At 49.1% G+C, this 12238-nt stretch overlaps 1 protein-coding gene across 1 annotated transcript in view; it reads right to left on the reverse strand.

Annotated features, from left to right (window-relative positions):
* The window catches only part of CIMIP2A (ciliary microtubule inner protein 2A), a 70806-nt gene that overhangs the window by 40276 nt on the left and 18292 nt on the right, over positions 1–12238 (reverse strand). The gene's annotated exons all lie outside the window — the stretch shown is intronic.

A 12238-nucleotide genomic window follows, 5' to 3' on the forward strand; every position in this document is an offset into this window, starting at 1 on the left:
TGTCACTAAAATCAGCAGCTATGATTAGACACACAGAGGGTACATCGACACAGCAACCGTCCCCCTCCCCCCTGGTCAATTAACTTGGGCTCATGCTACAGGGCTAAAAATAGACGTCCAGGCTCTGAGACCTGGTGAGAGGAGAGAATCTCAGAGCCTGGGCTTCAGCCCAAGCCTGAACACCTACATGGCTACTTTTAGCCCCGTAGCATGAGCCCTGGGAGGCTGTCAGCTGACTCACAGCTCCAAGAGTCACTGCCACAGGGGGGGGGGGGAGAGGAGGATTGTTGCTGTGTAGACGTACCCACTGCAAAGCAATTTGCTGACTCAGACGGTGTCCTTGCCAGTAATAAGAGTGGAGCTGCACTTTAGTAAATTACTCTGTTTCTCTTTGCTCCCATGACTGGTCCGATTAGCTCCAATGGGGTGAGAGTAGAGAGACTTCTTTTCAAAAAAGGAATAAAAAGACAAAAAAAACAAAAACAGAGAAACAGGAAATGACAAAAACAGAGAAACAGGAAATGGTTCAAAAACCAAAATCCAGGCATGGAAAACTCCTCCTTCGTACCCACATAGTAGTTCTGTTCAGGAGTTCCCCTCCTGCTCATGCACCTACATACTGCTGTTATCCGAAAATTCCATTATGGCCAGTGGTAGCAAAGCACGAAGGTTTCCTTATGGCCATGTACAAACCTGGAGACTGCCAGCATACTACTGAAACCCGTCCCCCATAGCCCCCGCCCCCCGTGCCTAAATCATTGTGCATAAATCAGGAGCACCAGAAGCTTCCTAGAAGCAGGGGGGCCACCAGTGCCTGGACTGTGGGCTCCACCCCACTCCTCCCTCAAGGCCCCTCCCCTCCTCCTAGGCCCCGCCCTCACTCCGCCTCTTCCCCCTGAGGCACTTTTAAAAGTGATGGGGCCCGGATCCCTCCCCATTCCGGCGCCCTTGGCATAGATTCATAGATTTCAGTATGATGATGTAGTCTGAACTCCTGTCTAACACAGGCCAGAAACCTTCCCCTAAATGATCAAGTCACTTCTTAGCCTTCTCTTGGCTAAACTAAATAGAGTGATTAAATATTCGTTGGGACGGAGAGAGAGTAAAAATGACTCCCCAGGTGCATGCCTTAAGCACTAAGCTGTAAAGTGGGTGGACCCTTGAATTCCGGTCCCGGCTCCCATGAAGATTTAGTTATAGAAAGTAGAACAGCTTCAACAGGAGAGAGTGAGAGCACCCTCCTGAGTATGCAATAGCTTGGTGATTAGGACACTCCCCAGGGAGGTGGCAGACCTGGGTTCAGATCCTGGCTCCAAATTAGACAGACTAGGGATTTGAACCCAGGTCTGCCACCTTCAAGGTGAACACCCTGACCCATTGGCTGTAATGGGGACTCTTCCATGCTTTGTAAGCAAGAACTGACCTGGCTTAGGTGCCTAACACCAGGAGCGGGCTCTCAGCTGAGAATCCTGACCAGGCGGGAGGTGCCTAAATACACCTGTGGATCTGCCCCCGCCTCCCCCGGGTTCTATAGTGATGAGCATGGTGTATGCACTTATATAGAACAGAAATAAGGCAGACATTTTTCACAGTGAGGGTAATTAACCGTTGGATCAACTCACCAAGGGTCATGGTGGATTCTCCATCACAGTTTCTAAATCAAGATTGGATGTTTTTCTAAAAGATCTGCTCTAGCACAACCAGAAGTTGTTGAGCTTGATGCAGGAATCACTGGGGGAGGTTCTGCGCTCTGTGTCATGCAGGACGTCACCATTCCAGCATTAAGATCTATGAATCTATGCACTGGATAGTAGTAGTGAGGCACAGAACTCTCCTTCTTGCCCACATACCAGGGCAGTGCCATTCCAGATTCTCCCTCTTCCAGGCCTGTAGGAAGTTCTTGGTAATGCCAGAATAGCAGGGAGATCTCGCCCATGCTCATGTACGTTTGCAGTGTGGCAGAGTGAACTCATCACCATCCATCCCCGCACATCTCTGGGCAGCAGCATACCCCTTTCTGTGCTCACATACCTGAACAGTGTAAGGACAGCAGAGAGAACTCTCTTTGTGTCCACATACCTGGGTAGAGACAACTCCCACCGTGTCTACACAACTGTGTGCTGTAGGTCTGGCAGGGAACTCTCAAAATCCCCACGTGCGCACAGGCCTGGAGAGTACCAGAATGGTAGGGACTTCTCCATGCCAGCACAAAGCCAGCTTGACCCAGATCACTCCCTGTGTAGAGCCACAGAGTGTAACAGAGCGAACCTTCTCCACGCGGCCTCTCTCTGCAGGAGACGTGTGGCACAGAGCTCTCGCCCGTCCACGCCCACATACCTGTTTGTTTCCACGGAGGCAGGGAGAGCTTCTCCATCCCTGCCCACAAGCCAGTGCCACATCAGGATGGCAGGGTCCGTGATTCTTTTGCTGCCCGCATGCCAGTGCAATGTCAGGATAGCAGGGTGCCTTCCTCTCCTCCTGCCCAGATGCCAGGTGCATGCCAGTAGGGGAGGACGAACTCCTCCATCCATGCCCACATGCCAATCTAATGCCAGGATGGCAGGGGATATATTTTCTGTGCTCACGTCGCTGCGTGGAGTCACCAGTGTCTGTGTCCACCCACGACTGTTGTACCTGTGCTGGCAGGAGCATTAGCAGTGGGGCTCTTGATTCAGTGGCTGGTGTTGGATAGCATGGTCCAAACTGGGCATTTGGGTAGGGAATGAACCCTGTAAAAGAGAGCAAGCCAAGCGACATGAATGTGTCTCTGGAAGCAATCAGGAGAAGGCGAGCGTGCCCATTTCCAGGGGAGGGGGAAAGGTCTGTCCCACAGACTATGGGCACTGGGAAGGTGCCACTGTGCCCAGACGACAGACATATCAAAAGCTGCAGTGCTGCACACACATCTGAGCAGATCTCCTAGCAGCAGTGACATTAACATGAACATTTTCGAGGCATGCTATAGACACTCCCCTGGAGCCAGCGGAATGAGATCAGAGCCCCTCAGGTATCCCCCAATCTGTCCCATCATAACGCCTTAGCACAGTCTAGTTACTTAGCCCTGGTCTACACTACAAGTTTAGGTCGACTTTAGCAGCATTAGATCGATTTAACCCTGCACCCGTCCACACAATGAAGCCATTTTTGTCGACTTAAAGGGCTCTTAAAATCGATTTCTGTACTCCTCCCTGACAAGGGGATTAGTGCTGAAATCGACATCGCCAGTCGAATTTGGGGTAGCGTGAATGCAATTCGACGGTATTGGCCTCCGGGAGCTCTCCCGGAGTGCTCCAATGTGACCACTCTGGACAGCACTTTCAACTCCGATGCACTAGCCAGGTACACAGCAAAAGCCCCAGGAACTTCTCAATTTCATTTCCTGTTTGGCCAGCGTGGCGAGCTCATCAGCACAGGTGACCATGCAGTTCCAGAATCACAAAACAGCTCCAGCATGGACCAAACGGGAGGTACTGGATCTGATCACTGTTTGGGGAGACAAATCCATGCTATCAGAACTCCATTCCAAAAGACAAAATGCCAAAATATTTGAAAAAATCTCCAAGGGCATGATGGACAGAGGCTACAACAGGGACCCCCAGCAGTGCTGCGTGAATATTAAGGAGCTCAGGCAAGCCTACCAAAAAACCAAAGAGGCAAACGGCCGCTCCGGGTCAGAGCCCCAGACATGCCGCTTCTATGATGAGCTGCATGCAATTCTGGGGGGGGGGGTCCCTACCACTACCCCACCCCTGTCCATGGACTCCTGCAACAGGGATGTGGATTTTGGGGACGAGGAAGATGAGGAGGTGGAGGGTTATGAAGATAGTGCACAGCATGCAAGTGGAGAAACCATTCTCCCTGACAGCCAGGAACTGTTCATCACCCTGGATCCAATACCCTCCCAACCCTCCCAAGGTGGGCTCACGGACCATGAAGCCAGAGATGGCACCTCTGGTGAGTGTACCTTTGTAAATATAATGCATGGTTTAAAAGCAAGTGTGTTTAATGATTAATTTGCCCTGAAGACTTGGGATGCATTTGCGACCAGTACAGCCCCTCCTTTTAAATGGCCAACCCAACAGGTGCTTGGTATGGGAAAGGAGGGCGCTGCTGTTTGAAACCATTCCCACATGTTGTGAAGGTTGAAGAAGCTGAAAGACTGTGGCTTACCATGGCTGCCTGCAAGCCGAATTCTGTTGCCCGGCTCTGCGTGTGTGATCTCTCACACCAAACCGGCAGGCCCTCAATATAAGAGGCAAAAGGCGACCTTGTACCGAAAGCACCTGTGCTATGTAATGTTAACAGCTTGGTTCACCATGAAAGAGTCTACCCATTGTTCTCTAAAATGTGTCTTTTTAAATACTACTCTCCCTTTTTTTCCTCCTGCAGCTGCAAATGTTTCAACGCTCCCCCTATCATCTCCATCTCAGAGGCTAGCGCAGATAAGAAGGCGAAAAAACGCACTCGCGATGAAATGTTCTCTGAGCTCATGCAGTCCTCAGGCACTGAAAGATGTCAGCAGAATGCGTGGAGGCAAACAACGTCAGAGTCCAGGAAAGCAGAAAATGAACGCGAGGACAGGAGGGACGAACAAGAGGGGAGGTGGCAGGAGCAAGATGAGAGATGGCGGCAGTGCGATGAGAGGAGGCAATGCTGAGGCTACTAGGGGATCAAACTGATATGCTCTGGCATCTGGTGGAGCTGCAGTAAAGGCAGCAGGAAGACAGACCACCGCTACAGCCCCTGTGTAACCACCCGCCCTCCTCCCCAAGTTCCATAGCCTCCTCACCCAGATGCCCAAGAATGCGGGGGGGGGGGGCCTCTGGGCACCCAACCACTCCACCCCAGAGGACTGCCCAAGCAACAGAAAGCTGGCATTCAATAAGTTTTGAAGTGCAGTGTGGCCTTTTCCTTCCCTCCTCCCTTCATCCACCGCCCCACCCAGTGCTTCCCTCCTCCCCCACCCCTCCTGGGCTACGTTGGCAGTTATCCCCCTATTTGTGTGATGAATTAATAAAGAATGCATGATTTTGAAACAATAATGACTTTATTGCCTCTGCAAGCGGTAGTCAAAGGGGGAAGGGTGGTTGGCTTACAGGGAAGTAGAGTGAACCAAGGGGGTGGGTTTTCATCAAGGAGAAACAAACAGAACTGTCACACCATAGCCTGGCCAGTCATGAAACTGGTTTTCAAAGCTTCTCTGATGCACAGCGCACCCTGCTGTGCTCTTCTAATCACCCTGGTGTCTGGCTGCGTGTAATCAGCGGCCAGGCGATTTGCCTCAGCCTCCCAACCCGCCATAAACGTCTCCCCCTTACTCTCATAGATACTGTGGAGCACACAGCAAGTGGCAATAACAATTGGAATATTGGTTTCGCTGACGTCTAACCGAGTCAGCAAACTGCGCCAGCGTGCTTTTAAACGTCCAAATGCACATTCTACCACCATTCTGCACTTGCTCAGCCTATAGTTGAACAGCTCCTTACTACTGTCCAGGGTTCCTCTGTATGGCTTCATGAGCCATGGCATTAAGGGGTAGGCTGGGTCCCCAAGGATAACTATAGGCATTTCAACGTCCCAAACAGTTATTTACTGGTCTGGGAAGTGAGTCCCTTCCTGCAGCTGTTCAAACAGACCAGAGTTCAGGAAGATGCGAGCGTCATGTACCTTTCCCGGCCATCCCACGTTGATGTCGGTGAAATGTCTCTTGTGATACACCAGTGCTTGCAGCACCATTGAAAAGTACCCCTTGCGGTTTATGTACTGGCTGCCAAGGTGGTCCAGTCCCAAGATAGAGATATGCGTTCCATCTATCGCCCCACCACAGTTAGGAAATCTCATTGCAACAAAGCCATCCACTATGACCTGCACATTTCCCAGAGTCAGTACCCTTGATAGCAGCAGCTCAGTGATTGTGTTGGCTATTTGGATCACAGCAGCCCTCACAGTAGATTTACACACTCCAAATTGATTTCCAACTGACCGGTAGCTGTCTGGCGTTGCAAGCTTCCAGAGGGCTATCGCCACTCACTTCTCAACTGTGAGGGCTGCCCTCATCTTGGTATTTTGGCGCTTCAGGGCAGGGGAAAGCAAGTCACAAAGTTCCATGAAAGTGCCCTTACGCATGAGAAAGTTTCGCAGCCACTGGGAATCATCCCAGACCTGCAACACTATGCAGTCCCACCAGTCTGTGCTTGTTTCCCGGGCCCAGAATCGGCGTTCCACGGCATGAACCTGCCCCATTACCACCATGATGTCCAAATTGCCAGGGCCTGTGCTTTGAAAGAAGTCTGTGTCCATGTCCTCATCACTATCGTGATCGCGCTGCCGTCGCCTCCTCACCTGCTTTTGCAGGTTCTGGTTCTGCACATATTGCAGGATAATGCGCAAGGTGTTTACAATGCTCACAACAGCAGCGGTGAGCTGAGCGAGCGCCATGCTTGCCGTGGTATGGCGTCTGCAGGAGAGCAGGAGAGCAGAGACGACGGATGCCACGAGAATAGATATTTATACCGAACGACGAGAGGACCTGCGAGGTGGATTCATGGCACCAGGAGAGCAGGAGAGCAGAGTTGCAGTGGAAGCGGTGGTTGGATGACGACGGTTAGCAGTCCTACTGCACCGTCTGCTGAAAGCAGTATGGTATCTGCACGGAAAAAAGGCGGGAAACGATTGTCTGCTGTTGCTTTCACGGAGGGAGGGATGATTGACGACATGTACCCAAAACCACTCGTGACAACGTTTTTGCCCCATCAGGTATTGGGAGCTCAGAATTCCAATGGGCAGCGGAGACTGCGGGAACTGTGGGATAGCTACCCACAATGCAATGCTCCGAAAATCGACGCTAGCCACGGTACTGTGGACGCACTCCGCCCACTTAATGCGCTTAGTGGGGACACACACAATTGACTGTAAAATCACTTCCTAAAAATCGACTTCTATAAATTTGACCTAATTTCGAAGTGTAGACATACCCTCAGAGCCTTCTCCCCAGAGCCCAGGCGCTTAAATTCATCACTTTGCTAGAACTAAAATATCATGGACTGAACAGAGATGCTGGATTTATGGCTTATTACAACAATCCATAACCCACTTACAACCCTCCCAGCTGCTCCCTCCCTTCCTGTCCCCGCTTATGACTGGAGAGGTGTTAACGGGCCACTTCATCTTGAATGGTCCCTTGAAATATGTGTTAACTCTTATGCTAAACAATCTGTTCCCCCTTGTATTTAGCAGTGACTCTCTCAGGGTAAGTCTACACTACAAAATTAAGTTGACCTAAGTTACTTTGATGTATGACCACGGAAGTAATTAAATTGCTTTTGCCTGTCCACACTACGCTCCTTGTGTCGGCGGTGCACATCCTCACCAGAAGCGCTTACACTGACTTAATTGTCAGCGTGGGGTGTTGTGGGATGGCTTCAGAAAGGCAGAAACAGTCAATGTAAGCAATGCAATGTCTACACTGACACTGCGTCAACCTAACTGCATCAACCTAAGTGCTACACCTCTTGCAGAGGTGGAGTTAAGTTGGTGTAGTGGGTGAGTTACATCTGCAGGAGCTACATTTTAGTTAACTCTGTCATGTAGACCAGGACTGAGTTAGTTTCCCAGACCAGAGGAAGAGCTCTGTGTAATCTCGAAAGCACGTTTCTCTCACCAACAGAAGTTGGTCCAATAAAAGATATTACCTCATCCACCTTGTCTTTCTAGACTTCGGTAAAATATTTGACTTGGTACAGAAGGCATTTTGATTAAAATACTAGAATGATATGAAATTAACACGGCACACATTAAATGGATTAAAAACTGGCTACCTGATAGGTCTCAAAATCTAACTGTAAATAGGGAACAGTCAATGACAGTGACATATTTCCAATGGGGTCCTGCAGGGATCGGTTCTTGGCCTTACGCTATTTAATATTTTGTTAATGACCTGGAAGAAAACAAAAAATAATCACTAATAATGTTGACAAAGAAAACACAAATTGTGGGAGTGATAAATAAGGCTGCGTTTTAGTCACGGGTATTTTTAGTAAAAGTCATGGTCAGGTCACGGGCAGTAAACAAAAATTCACGGCCTGTGACCTGTCCATGACTTGTACTATATATCCCGAACTAAAACTTGGGTACTCTGGAGCAGGGGGTGGCTCAGGGGCGCCACAGGGGCTCTTGGGGGAGAGGGGTGGCCCGGGACCCCTGCTGCTGCTCGGGAGTGGGGGTTGGCGGGGCTGGCAAGCTCCCTACCTGGCTCCGTGTGGCTCCCCAAGCACCGGCCAATGGGAGCTGCAGAGGCAGCGCCTGTGGGCAGAGGCAGCACGCGGAGCCCTCTGGCCGATCCTCTGCCTAGGAGACAACAGACATGTCACCCCCCCCCCCCCCAAGGTAATCGCTGCCCAGAGCCCTCACCCCCTCCCACGCCCCAACCCTCTTCCACAGCCCGGAGCCCCCTTCCACACCCAAACTCCTGCTGCTGCTGGGGGGGGGGGAGAAGGGGAGGCGCAGGGGCCCGAGACTGCCCCTGCAGCAGTCGGTGTGGCTGGCCCAGGGGCTGCCTGAGCTGCTCAAGTGTCCCCCAGATCAGCAGCACCAGACTCTGCAGAAGTCACAGAGGGCTCAGAAAGTCACAGAATCCGTGACCTCCGTGACAGATTCACAGCCTTAGTGATAAATAATGAAGAGGACAGGTCATTGATTCAGAGCAATCTGGATCGCTAGGTAAACTGGACGCAAGCAAACAATATGTATTGTAATATGGCTAAATGTAAACGTATACATCTAGGGACAAAACACATTGGCCATTCTTACAGGATGGGGGACTCTATCTTGGGAAGCAGCGACTCAAAGAGATTTGGGGGTCATGGTGGATAATCAGCTGAATGTGAGCTCCCAATGTGATGCTGTGACCAAAAGAGCTAAGGAGATCCTGTGATGCATAAACTGAGGGAGGGGTCTTGAATAGGAGCAGAGAGGTTATTTTATCTCTGTATTTGGCACTGGTGTGACTGCTGCTGGAAGCCTGTGTCCAGTTCTGGTGTGCTCAATTCAAGAAGGATGGTGATAAATTGGAGAGGGTTCAAAGAAGAGCCACAAGAATGATTAAAGGATTGGACAACCTGCTTAAGAAAGGGAAGGTTAAGGGGTAACTTGATGACAGTCTATGAGAATCTACATGGGGAACAAATATTTAATAATGGGCTTTTCAATCTAGCAGTGAAAGATATAACGCAATCCAATGGTTGGAAGTTGAAGCTAGACAAATTCAGACTGGAAATAAGACATACATTTTTAATGGTGAGAAATTAACTACATGAACAATATAGCAAGAGTTGAGGTGGGTTCTCCCTCCTGACAATTTTAAAAATCAAGAGTGTCTGTTTTCCAAAAGATCTGGTCTAGGAATTATTTTTGGGCAGGTCTCTGGCCTGTGCTATACAGAAGATCAGATTAGATGATCACAATGGTCCCTTCTGATCTTGGAATGTATGAAAAACCTGTATTTTGAAGAATAGTTAAAAACTCAGAGACTCGCTGAGTGTTGTTGATTCTATATGGGGAGATGTTTGTTTAGGTAAGTTTTAATTTAATCATTTTATATAAAGTGAAGGATATGTGCAACAGCTGTGGTTTTAAAGGCATGTCTTCATCTTGAGCACAACTTCAAAAGTAACATTAAAGGTCAACATCCAAGTTTGTCATCCACTCTGTGGCTTCCAGTAATATGGAATGCATCAAGCCTGTCCCTCCAGCAAAAGATCTTAGAGGGCAGCAATTCACTAGATGCTCCATGGTTTGGATGTCTTCTCCACATTCACATGTAAGACTTCTTCATTTTCCATGTGTGCATTAGGCAATTGCAGCACCTGTGTGATGTTCCAATGTGGTTCGCTAGGATCCATGTCTTATGCAACATGGTGAAGGTAGGTAATTGTTCTGTAGGATCCATGATCAGATCTTGATTCTTGACCCTACAATTTTTGCATAGCCTCCACCACTTGTCTTTTGGTGACACTTCTGAGGTTTCGAAAGCTTTAGCTGCTAACCAGAAAGGGTTCCTGGATTTAAGGTGGCATCTCAGGAGGGGGTTGGAGACCTTCATAGATAAGCAAGTCTGAGTTTGTTATCGCAGAGTCATATTCTTGTATTATTGCTGCTTCTCTTCGGGGGATGTTGGTAAGATATGCGTGAGGATGGGGAATCAGAATGTCAATGTTAAGTTCTGCACTTCTGTGACAATTTTCATAGCAGTGTTCAATTGCACATTGGCAAGTTTCATATGTGCACTACCTACTCATACTGGCATGCAGTATTCAGACACTGAGACGATGAGGGCCAAGGATGTCTGCAAGGTGTGAGCATCTGATCCCCCATTGGTCTTGGCTAGTTTGTGGATTGTACTGTTCCTAGCCTTTATTCTGGCAGTGGTTTCTGTCAGATGTTAGGCAAGAGGGCTTCCCAAGATATCTGTGTGGTTCTGGATTGTAGCCTGAGTTTGGTGTTGCAGGTGACATTCACGCATGTCTTTACATGTCAGTTGCTCAGGTGAAATGAGGAGGCAGCAGTTTGAGGGTTTGGTCAGAGTCACCATGACCAGTAGCACTTCCTTCAGGTTCTGCAGATCTTGTGTTGAGGATGCGTTCTGCGCGGGTGAAAGGCTCACTTGATGGTGAGCATGAGATCACCCTCATATCCAAATTTTCATGACTGGCTTCATGGCATGTCACTGAGATAAATATTAAAGAGAGACAGTGCCAAGACGAATTCCTGTGGGAGCCCATTGTTCAGGAAACGAGGTCATCTGGTCTGTTCTATTATAAGAATGCAACACTTGTGATTGGTGAGCATAACTCTCAGTAGGTGCAGCGTTGCTCTGAAACAGGCTATTTTCGACACTTTCAGAATCAGGCTGTCCCGTCAAACCATGTCATATGCTGAGGACAAATCCACAAAGGCTGCTGCTGGTTTGAGCCCATATTGATAGCCGGCTTCCATGTAGGTCATCAGTGCATGTACCTGATTACAGGTACTTCATCTCAGTCTGAACCCAGATTGCTTTTTTAGAGGCAGTAATCAAAGACGGGTGTAGTATCCTTCCCAAGAGCTGGTATATTATGCATAGTAATGATACCAGCTGTTAGTTTGTCAGCTTGTCTGCTCTCTGCAGTTTCAGGATGGTGGTGACCTTTGCCTGTTGCCACACCTTAGGCATTTGGCCAAGGGCATACGCGTTGGTAAAGAAGTGTGTCAACGAGTTGTGGCCATGCTGGCCTCGGTTTTTCTGGGAAAATGCCATCTGGGCCTGCTGCATTGCCAAATTTGGTGAGTTTTATGGGCTTGTCCACTTTTTCTCTAGTGAAAGGCTTTGATAGATTCAGTGTTGCTGGGCAGTTGGACAGAGAGCAATAAAGCTCTGTCTTCCTGGTCCTTTTGTGATGAAATCTATTTGGGCTTTGGAATTCAGGAGCATTAGGGTGGCAATGGCGTCAGCTGTGACATGTGACACGGTGCAAAGGGGAGGGTTGGCACTGCCATGATTACGGGGAAGCTTCCAGGCTTTCCTGGTGGAGTGGGTGACACCAAGGCTCTGCAGAGCTTTTGCATATCGCTCTCATCTAGCAGAGTTCAGTGTTTCCAGGAGTGTGGTTGCAGCAGCAGGGTTATCTATGGTCCTGGACTCCTTCAGGAGAGCCTCACTGTCTACCAGTCAGCAGGGAGTGTTGGCTTTCCTGTAGCCACAGGGGATGTTCCTTTTTACAGCCTCTTTAAGGAGATCAAGGAACCTGTCATAACTGTCCATGTTCACAGGGCTTTGTCAAACCACTTTTTCCATGGGTTCCATGTAGCTGTTCCAATGGTCCTTCCTAAAGTTTCAGTGTGGCTTTGGTAGCAATGTGATTAGAGGACTAGGTCACTGATGCATATGACAAGAGGTCAATGTTGGCTATGTGGAAAATCATTGAAGAGAGTTTGTTCCACCAGTAGGGGCCATGCGTTCCAGGAACGGGACACGAAGCATAAGTTGGGCGAGTCAACTTTTCTCCACCTTGCAGGATGAAAGGTTCCTGGGTGCTTAAGATCAAACGGTAGGTGCTTATTTTGGTTCAAGGCCCATTTAAGAAGCTGTTTGCCCATGGGATCATTGTTGTCAGAACCCCAGGATGTAGGATGGCTAGTGAAGTCTCCAACCCATATTGAAGGGTGGCTGTGATTTGCTAAAACCAATGTGGGCCAGGTGACA

This window comes from Emys orbicularis, chromosome 18, assembly GCF_028017835.1.
Source record: "Emys orbicularis isolate rEmyOrb1 chromosome 18, rEmyOrb1.hap1, whole genome shotgun sequence".
Taxonomy (NCBI): Eukaryota; Metazoa; Chordata; order Testudines; family Emydidae; genus Emys; species Emys orbicularis.